The following is a 9131-nucleotide window of genomic DNA, read 5'->3' as shown; positions in this document are numbered from 1 at the left end:
GGAGAGAAGACCTATCCTGGATACAGGCTATAAGATTCCATGGGCCGGGGCTCTTGACTGGATCCAAAGGAGAGAGTGAGAACCAGCATCATCTCTCACAGCTTCCTGACCAGACACAAAGTGCCTCACACTCTTGGCATTACAGCTAAACATGCTCTTTGTTTGACTCAATGCCTTCCCATGGTGGGCCACACCCCCACACGCCCCAAACTAGGAGCTGAGGCACACCCTTCCTTCCTTAAGTTGCTTCTGTCAGGTACTTTGTCTTAGCAATGAGAAAAGCAGCAGTAAGTTAGCCAAGAAGTGAAGGTTGCTCCATCACGGGCACCCACTGTGACGTACCAACACAGGCCCAAGGCCACAGGGCACCCAGTCATGGACTAGATGCTCACCACACCGTGACAAAACAAACCTTTTCTTCCCATAACTCGAGAATCTCAGGTGTTTGTTATTGTAAGGGTTAATAAGTCTGGGTCTCAGCAGTCATTAGAGTCACAGAAATTACTGGGACATGCTGACCCTGGCCCTGGAACAGGCAGTTAGCACAGAGGAAGTTCTTTTGGGTTGCAAATAACTCCCCAGACCACAGCCTGATGAGGTCACGGGCTGCACAGGAGCCACGCAAACAGACTCATCACAGGACTAATCAACCTGGGAAGACAAATCAACAAAGGAAATAGCCCTGTTACATTCTTCCCCCTCTCCCTTCCCCCTTTCTCTGCCCTGCTTGTCCCTTCCCTTTAAATATCCAGATGGCTTAGTGGTTAAGGCACTTGCCTGCAATGCCAAAGGACCCTAGGTGGATTCCCAAGGACCCATGTAAGTCAGATACACAAGGTGCACACAGTGGCACATGCATTTGGAGTTCGTTTGCAGCAGCTGAAGGCCCTGGTTCTCTCTGTCTTTCTCTTAAATAAAATAAAAATAAAGTAAAAATTACTATATAGATAGATATCTCCAGCTCAGTTGGGTCTGGGCACAGCAGCTTTAAACCTGCAATTCAGGATCTTGCTATGTAGCCCAAGCTAGGCTTTAACCAACAATTCTCCTGCCTCAGCCTCCCAAGTACTGGAATTTCAGGCATGCACTATCACATACCTCAATGTCATTTATAAAGGCCATTTTCTCACCCCTTTGCATTGTCACACTTGGCAGACATAGCTCTGGATCTCACAGACCCATCCAGCAGCAGCAGCTGGAGGCCATCTTCACCTCTGCATCTACTTATCTTTCTTTTGATATCCCAGCATTCCTCAGTAGTCGGCCCCTCACAGGTTATTGGCTAGGACCGGTCACGTGGAACCGGCCATGAGTAGCAGTCAGTCAGAACCTACCTCTGCCACAAAGAGAGCAGTGCCTGGGACCCAGAACAAAACTGCACTCTCACAAGGAAGGCAGCCTATCCCCTGAGTGCGGGGGACTGGGAATCTGTTGCGTGTCCCCTCACTGGCTCTGCCAAAGACCTTCATAAAAGAGCCATATCTAACGTACTACGCTGAGGCTCTCGGATCTTGCTGTGCCCTGCTGGGGTCTGGGCCAGTCTGACAGCCCAGTAGGAAGAGGTTACTAAGGTGTCTCAGATGCACTGAGTGTCCACTGAGTGTCGCCAAAGCCACCTGTCACCATCCTGTGTCTGGAGATGGTATGATCCAGTGTGGAACTGTCAGGATGGGCCTCTCCCTGCCAGGTCCTCAGTGCCGCTGAGTGCCAGGCTACCAGTTCCCTCAAGTTCTCATGTGTTAGAAAGCTGCCAGGCTTGAAACCCTGAGGGATGAAGCCGGAGCTCTTCTCCCGTCAGCTCACACGGGCTCTCAGTCCTCACCTACTCCAGTTCCATCCCTGTGAAGCTAAAGAAAGGGTCCCAAAGGCTCACTCACGTCACACAGGGCCATGGAGCTGGCAGTGGGGTGGGAGTTCCACCCAGAGTACCTTGCTGTCCACCCACCCAGCTGAAACTCTACGCATCCAGCCCTTTCTATACAAAGAATGATTCATGCCTGAGTTACCTGTGGCTAATGAGAAGGACTCTCTGTGGCGCACTGCGGCATCCCCGGGGACCACGGCTCTGCAGTGGGAACCTGTACGCACAGTACGTGATGGGCACACTCAGAAATGTGTATGCAGAATAGGAAGATCAGAGACACTGTCCTGGGCTCTGAGGGTCATTATGGGGGGCCTGCAGTCCAAGGTTAAACAGACAGCTATTGGGCTGACAACCTTGGAAGTATTCTTTGTGGAAGATTCCTGTGGCCTGTGAGCAAGGTTGTGGTTCGGGCAGAGGCTCTGGGGAAAAGTCTTGCTAGTCAGCATAGGTATGTGAGGTCCCTGCCGTTAGAACCTCAGGCTTTATTAATTCTTTTGGTTAGGGATTGGCAAAGGTGACTCCATTTTTATTCTGACAACTTCCCCATTATACACCGTAAAATTTGCTATTCACAAAGTTGTGTAGCTACCTACACAACCAATTTCAGAGTAAGTTCGTTACCTTCCCCCCCCCCCACAATCAACACGTGCCTTGGTAGTCACCCATTCCCCTCCTATCAGCCCTGACAAACACTAATCTACTTTCTTTTTAACAATATTTTTACTTATTTGCTACGGGGTGAGAGAAAGAGGGCACACATGCCAGGGCCTTCTGTTGCTGCTGCAAACTCCAGGTACATCGCTCTCTGTGCACCTGGCTTTATGTGGGTACCAGGGAATTGAACCTGGGCCTTTAGGCTTTGCAAGCAAACGCCTAAACTGCTGAGCCATCTCTCCAGCCCCACGAATCTACTGTCTTCCTCTCTGTAGTCTCCTGATCTGGACAGTTCCTGTAACACAGATGACACACGGCATGCGGTCCTGGCTTCTTTCATCACACACACCCTTGTTTACCTTCCACATCACATTGCACTGCGCACGGTCCACGCTGCATTCATCTGGCTATCAGTGGTGGACAATTGGCTATGAAGAGCAATGCAGCTCTCAGCATCTGTTGGCATGACGGCGTGGACAGACAGAAGGCCTTATTCTTCTAGGACAGTTACCCAGAGGTGGATTCACTGGGCAAGCCATTTCACAAGAAAGGGTGTCAAGACTGCAGGAGTTAATATGGGGCATTAGTGTCCAGAGGGCTGTGGTCTGGGCCGGGCTCTCTCATGACAACAGGACTTGGCCAAAGGCCTACTCTGGGTTGATCTTGGTGGCAAGAGGCTTGGAGTGGGTATGCCCATCCCTGAGTGAGTTACCTGCATGCTCAGGGGAAAGACCCATTACTTAAAAAAAAAAAAATTTTTATTTATTTATTTGAGAGAGAGAGAGAATGGGCATACCAGGGCCTCTAGCCACTGCAAGTGAACTACAGATACGTGTGCCCCCTTGTGCATCTTGCTTATGTGGGTCCTGGGTGGGGGTTGCCGAACTTGGGTCAAAGACACATTTCTTGACACTAGTCCTGGGGATAAGATGTGAGCGGTTTTCCTGGCTTGGGTTCCCTGACCAGCACCCTTTGCTCCTCAGGATACAGGGACCACCCACCCTCCTCCGGTAACCATCACCAATTTTTTCATTTTTATTTACTTATTTATTTTTGTTTTCTTGAGGTAGGCTGACCTGGAATTCACTATGTAATCTTAGGGTGGCCTTGAATTCATGGTGATCCTCTTACCTCTGCCTCCCAAGTGCTGGGATTAAAGACATGCAACACCATGCCCTGATCTTCATTTGTATTTTATTTATTTGCATTTTAATGTCTATACCACTTTATTCTATTGTGTCTTCTTAGAAATAAAGGTAAGTCTTAGCTAATGCTAATAAGAGCCACGTACAGAGCAGCTCGGAATTTAATTGTACTTACTAAATAGGTAATAAATATTTACTAAAACCTCATTGCACCATAAAATTGAAAATGGCACCTCTGCATACATGCTGGGCTGTGAGGAAGGACAGAGCAGCTTGGCTCCCTCCTGCAGCTAAGCTACGCTTCTCAGTGCAGTGTTTGCTGAAATGAGAGCCGGTGGCGAGCCAGTGCCTTTGATCTGAGCTTGATCATTTTATCCAGTGAGCAAGCATTCTTACAAGACTTCATTTCAGCTGCAATTCGCAAGCAGCTATCTTGGAGTATGCATGGAAAAGCTCACGGCGTTTTTCACCGATATGTTTTTTTTTTTCTTTTCTTCTTTTGAATTAACTGAAAACATAGCAGTTTCATAATTCTTGAATTGTAGATTTTTGCTCCCCTTCCTGGTCTCCTAAGTCCATCAGTGGGTCTTTTAAAGCCTGAAAGTTGCCATAGGCTGTGTCCTCAAAGAAATATATGTATACCCTTGACATTTTAAAATTAATGGGAAAAAAAATTACTAAATCCTTTCAAATGCTAAACTGAAATGTACATTTCTCCCTCCCTCTCTTTCTCTCTGTGCCCAGTGAGAATTTAATCATAGCAAAATCTCAATGTTTAATATTGAAATATTTAGTTAAGAGACCCAAGAAGTGTTCTTCCAGGAACAGCTTGGCATTCCCCAAGCCTACCAGCAGGCTCTGATCTGGTCCTGTGGCAATAGGATAAGTGGCCTGGTGACTCTGTCTTTGACCCAAGCTCCAAGTTAAGAGCAGACCCAAGCACAAAAGCATGGGTTGGGAGATGTTCTGGGAGCTGTTCCCATTTTGCTTTTGTAATAAGGCGGGGTTCTGTAGAGGAACTGAACCAATGGAATGTATATACCTTCTACAAGGGGACCTGAGACAAGGCTGGGCAGTCCAACAGCGGCCATCTGCACGTTGGAGAGGTTGAGAACTGTTGCTCAGCCCATGAGGCTGGTTGCCTCAGCAGTGCCATTCAGCTGAAGGCCTGGAGCTCTGTCTTGAGAGCCGCTGGTCTTTGGCCCCGTTGGAAGGCTGCAGAGGCCGGAGTCTCGGGTCAGTGAAGGGGGGAAAGCAGCAGCTGCCGCCACACCAATGTGCCCACCAGCAAGGAGCGAAGGTGGGCGAGTAGCCTTTTCCCCCGGGACACTTGCTGAAGGTGTTGCCCACCCCAGGGGGGCTTTCCCTCCTCAGTTAACCCTTTCTGGAAATGCCTTCACAGACCTGCCCAGCGATATATCTCTTGGTTGGTTCCAGATCCCATCAGCTAACCCTCCCACCTCCAGAATTCCCTGAAGTCCCAGAGCCTCTTATCAGGTCATGGCCTCACCGATAGGGATGGCATTTCCACAAGTCAGCGTGAGGGCAGGGGCCCAAGGGTCAGGAGGCCAAGGGTCATGTCCACATGTGCAGTTATTGACGGTGAGCAGACTCTGGGCAAGTAGGTCTCTGTAGTGAACTTGTCTGAGTAGTAAGGTCAGAAAGTGCCTTAACATTGGCAGATGTTGATGGCCCTGTGACGGTGTGTGCTGGCAGTTTGGGCTGGCTTAGCTGGGAAGCTCAGTGGGTCTGCTGTGGCTGGGTGATACAGACTTCTGCCAATCATACACTTCTGGCCAGGAAGCCTCAGTTTTCCTCTAGCAGGCCAGGGACACTCAGGCTTGTCATAAGAGAGAGGACCCTAGTGCACCTGCACGTGTCAAATGTCTGCCTGAATCACATTTGTTAATATCTGGCTGGCCAAAGCAAGCCACATCTAGATTAAGGAGTGAGAAATAGACTCTCCTGTTTTTTAGACTCTCCTCTTTTTTTTTTTCCTCAGAACAAATTTCCATATTATTTATTTATTATTATTATTTTCTTAATTTTTATTAGCATTTTCCATGATTATAAAAAAAATCCCATGTTAATTCCCCCCCCCACTTTCCCCTTTGAAATTCCATTGATTCTCCTCTTGATAGAAGGAAGGACACTGTGCTGGAGAGATGGCTTAGTGGTTAAGGTGCTTGCCTGTGAAGCCTAAGAACTCATGTTCGAACCTCCAGGTCCCATGTAAGCCAGATGGACACAAGGTCACCCATGTGCACAAGGGGGCACACAAGTCTGGAGTTTGTTTGTAGAGACTGAAGGCCCTGGTGCACCCATTCTCTTTCTCTCTCTCTCTCTCCCTCCCTCCCTCTTTCTCTTTCTCAAATAAATAAAAAGAAAGAGAAAATGACAATGCCACTTGCAAAAGGGCACAGATGCAAAGAAAAAGGGCATCCTACAACAAAGCCCACCTCCTAGACTATGGGCGTAGGACCACTGCTGTGGGGCAGGTGTAGCTGACAGGAGCCATGCCTCTGGGCTCTACCCATCCTCTCTGCCAAGGTCAGGATGTTTCACAGCTCACGGCTGGTTGAGTTGGGGTAGAAAAGGATGGCTCTTCTTCAAGGTGAATTTCCCTGTGACGTGATTTGAGTTCCTGAGCTTACAGGGTGACAGATCGGGCTGGAGGTGACCTAAACCACTTGCTCAGCTCATCCCCTTCTCTGCCCTTCCTCTCTGCAGGGGTTCATTGGACGGCATCCCCTCAGCAGACCACAGGCTGCAAGTGACTGGATACTGTGGCCAGGCATTCAACCATGGAAGTTTGCTTTGCAAGGATGGCTCTATGGTATCTCCTGTCCCACCCACTTTCATATGTGGTGCCCTTCACACTCCTCCACGAGACTCTACACCCCTTCACTAAGACACTGGGCAGGCTAGTGACTTGCTTATCAGTAGGGTATGATGGAAGCGATGCTCTGTGGTGAAGGTAGCTTATCAAGATGACACGGCACCAGCTTTGTTGACTGGGAGGCTGCCATGTTGTGAAGTAGCCCAGGCCATCTGAGTGGTGAGCTGCCTGACCAGCTCAAGGTCAGACTTCAGCCACTGTCTGTCTGGAGCTGGAGGCCAGACCTGCCCAGCTGAAACCTCCCTCAATGCCTGACCACAGTGGGTTGTGACTGGACTGCTGCATTCCGGTCTCATTTGCTGTGCACAGGCAGCGTATGTGCGCGGCCCTCGGGGCCAGGGTCACCTCCCCTCTCATCGCAAGGAACACAGCTAAGGAAGGACTTCGTGGGCACATTGGACACTGTGACCAGACCACTGGTCTTGGCCACCATTCTGTACCTAGTTAGCCATCCACCTGGGGCTTTCTGACCGGTTACCTGGAGCCTCTTGGAGCCTGCATCAGGGTAGTGTTGACAATTGTCAACTGAAGGCCCACTCATCATATTTGCCCATCATCTTCTTCTTAGGAAGCTGTTTCAGACTTCCTTGCACTTACAATGTCCAAGAGAGAAGCTTCTAGAACAACAAAAATATGCCTCAGTGGATACCGGGTGGGGTTAACCAGCGGTGTCTCTTCCCTAGTGGAAACCCAGAAGCATGCCCATTCTGAGGGAACAGTTTGTCTGGTTCCCCATGCCTCTTGCCCCTGCGGGTGCCCTGTCTTATGAATGGGTGCCCGAAGAGCAGCTGGAGAGCTCCAGGGCCAGGAGAGGGGTAGGGGCTGGGAGACATGTAGCCACTGGAGCCACAGCCATTTAGAGAGGTGGCATCCATTCCTGGTCCCCCGAGGGTGCCTACTCTGTCTTTACCTAGCAGCGGTCTGGAGGACACAAGGCAGGAGAGACTGACACATTCCGCCATCAAGAGAGTGTTTGTGGGGGCTGGAGAGATGGCTTGGTGGTTAAGCGCTTGCCTGTGAAGCCCAGGGACCTCTGTTTGAGGCTCGATTCCCCAGGACCCATGTAAGCCAGATGCACAAGGTGGCGCACGCGTCTGGAGTTCGTTTACAGTGGCTGGAGGCCTGATACGCCCATCCTCTCTCTCTCTCTTTCTCTGCCTCTTTCTCTCTCTGTCTGCCTGTCACTCTCAAATAAATAAAATAAATAAAAAAAAATTAAAAAAAAGAGATTGTTTGTGGTAAGGAGACAGAAGGAGAAAATGGCAGGAGGAGGCAGATGAGGAGGGAACGATGGGTGATAACCAAGAGGGGAAGGATGGGGCCCTAGAGAGTGTGGCAGGGGCAGAGAGGCGTGGTGGGTGGTAATGTGAAGGTGGTGGGGTGGGGGGTGGGAAACAGGAAATGTCTTGGGGTTAAATTCCAGTGTGTTGGACAGCATCCCAACAATGCAGGCAGCAACAAGATGCTTTTGGAATAATCTGGGAAGATGCCAGAGATTCTACTGCAATTGAGGGATTTAGGTCTTTTTTAAAAATTAATTAATTGTTATTTATTTTATTTATTTGAGAGTGACAGACAGAGAGAAAAAGAGACAGGGAGAGTGAGCGAGCACACCCGGGCCTCCAGCCACTGCAAACGGACTCCAGATGCATGTGTCCCCTTGTACATCTGGCTTACACGGGTTCTGGGAAATTGAGCTTCGAACCGGGGTCCTTAGGCTTCACAGGCAAGCGCTTAACTGCTAAGCCATCTCTCCAGCCCCGATGTGGGTCTTTTGACAGTTAATCTGCTGGATGCTGGACTTTTCTTCAAGGACAAAAAGTTCATGGCACAAAATTTGGAGAAATGAGTTTAGCATGTTTGTGGCTGCCCCCTGCCCCGTCTGTGCCAAGGAGTCAGGAAGATTCAGGCAGGTAGGTGGAGGCACTAGTAAAGACAGCTGCTGCTCAGCATTCCTGGGGCTGACCAGGTGGACATCTGCACTGAACACTCCCAAACCAAAGAGTAGGGATTATTACTAGTATTTTTTTTGAGGTAGGGTCTCATTCCAGCCCAGGTTGACCTAGAATTCACTATGTACTCTCAGGCTGGCCTTGAACTCTCAGCAATCCTACCTCTGCCTCCACCTCCCCAGTGCTGGAATTAAAGCCGTGCTCCACCACAGTGGATTTAGAACTCACTCTGTATCCCAGGCTGGTCTTGAACTCATGGTGATCCTCCTACCTCTGCCTCCCAAGTGCTAAGATTAAAAGTGTGCACCACCACACCTAGTTCTGGGAAGACTGATTTTAAGAGCCATCAAAAACAACATCTGAAGCTGGGCATGATGGTACATGCCTTTAAGTTCAGCATTTGGGAGGCAGTGGTAGGAGGATCGCCGTGAGTTCGAGGCCACCCTGAGACTACATAGTGAATTCCAGGTCAGCCTGAGCCAGGGTGAGACCCTACCTCGAAAAACCATACCAAAGCAAAACAAAACAAAACAAAAAAGGTGTTGGGCATGCATCTATGGTACATGCATCTGGAGTTTGTTTACAGGCTAGAGACCTGATGCTCCCATTTTCTCTCT

The sequence above is a fragment of the Jaculus jaculus genome, chromosome 7 (assembly GCF_020740685.1).
Source record: "Jaculus jaculus isolate mJacJac1 chromosome 7, mJacJac1.mat.Y.cur, whole genome shotgun sequence".
NCBI classification, from domain to species: domain Eukaryota; kingdom Metazoa; phylum Chordata; class Mammalia; order Rodentia; family Dipodidae; genus Jaculus; species Jaculus jaculus.
This window is presented reverse-complemented; position numbering follows the sequence as displayed.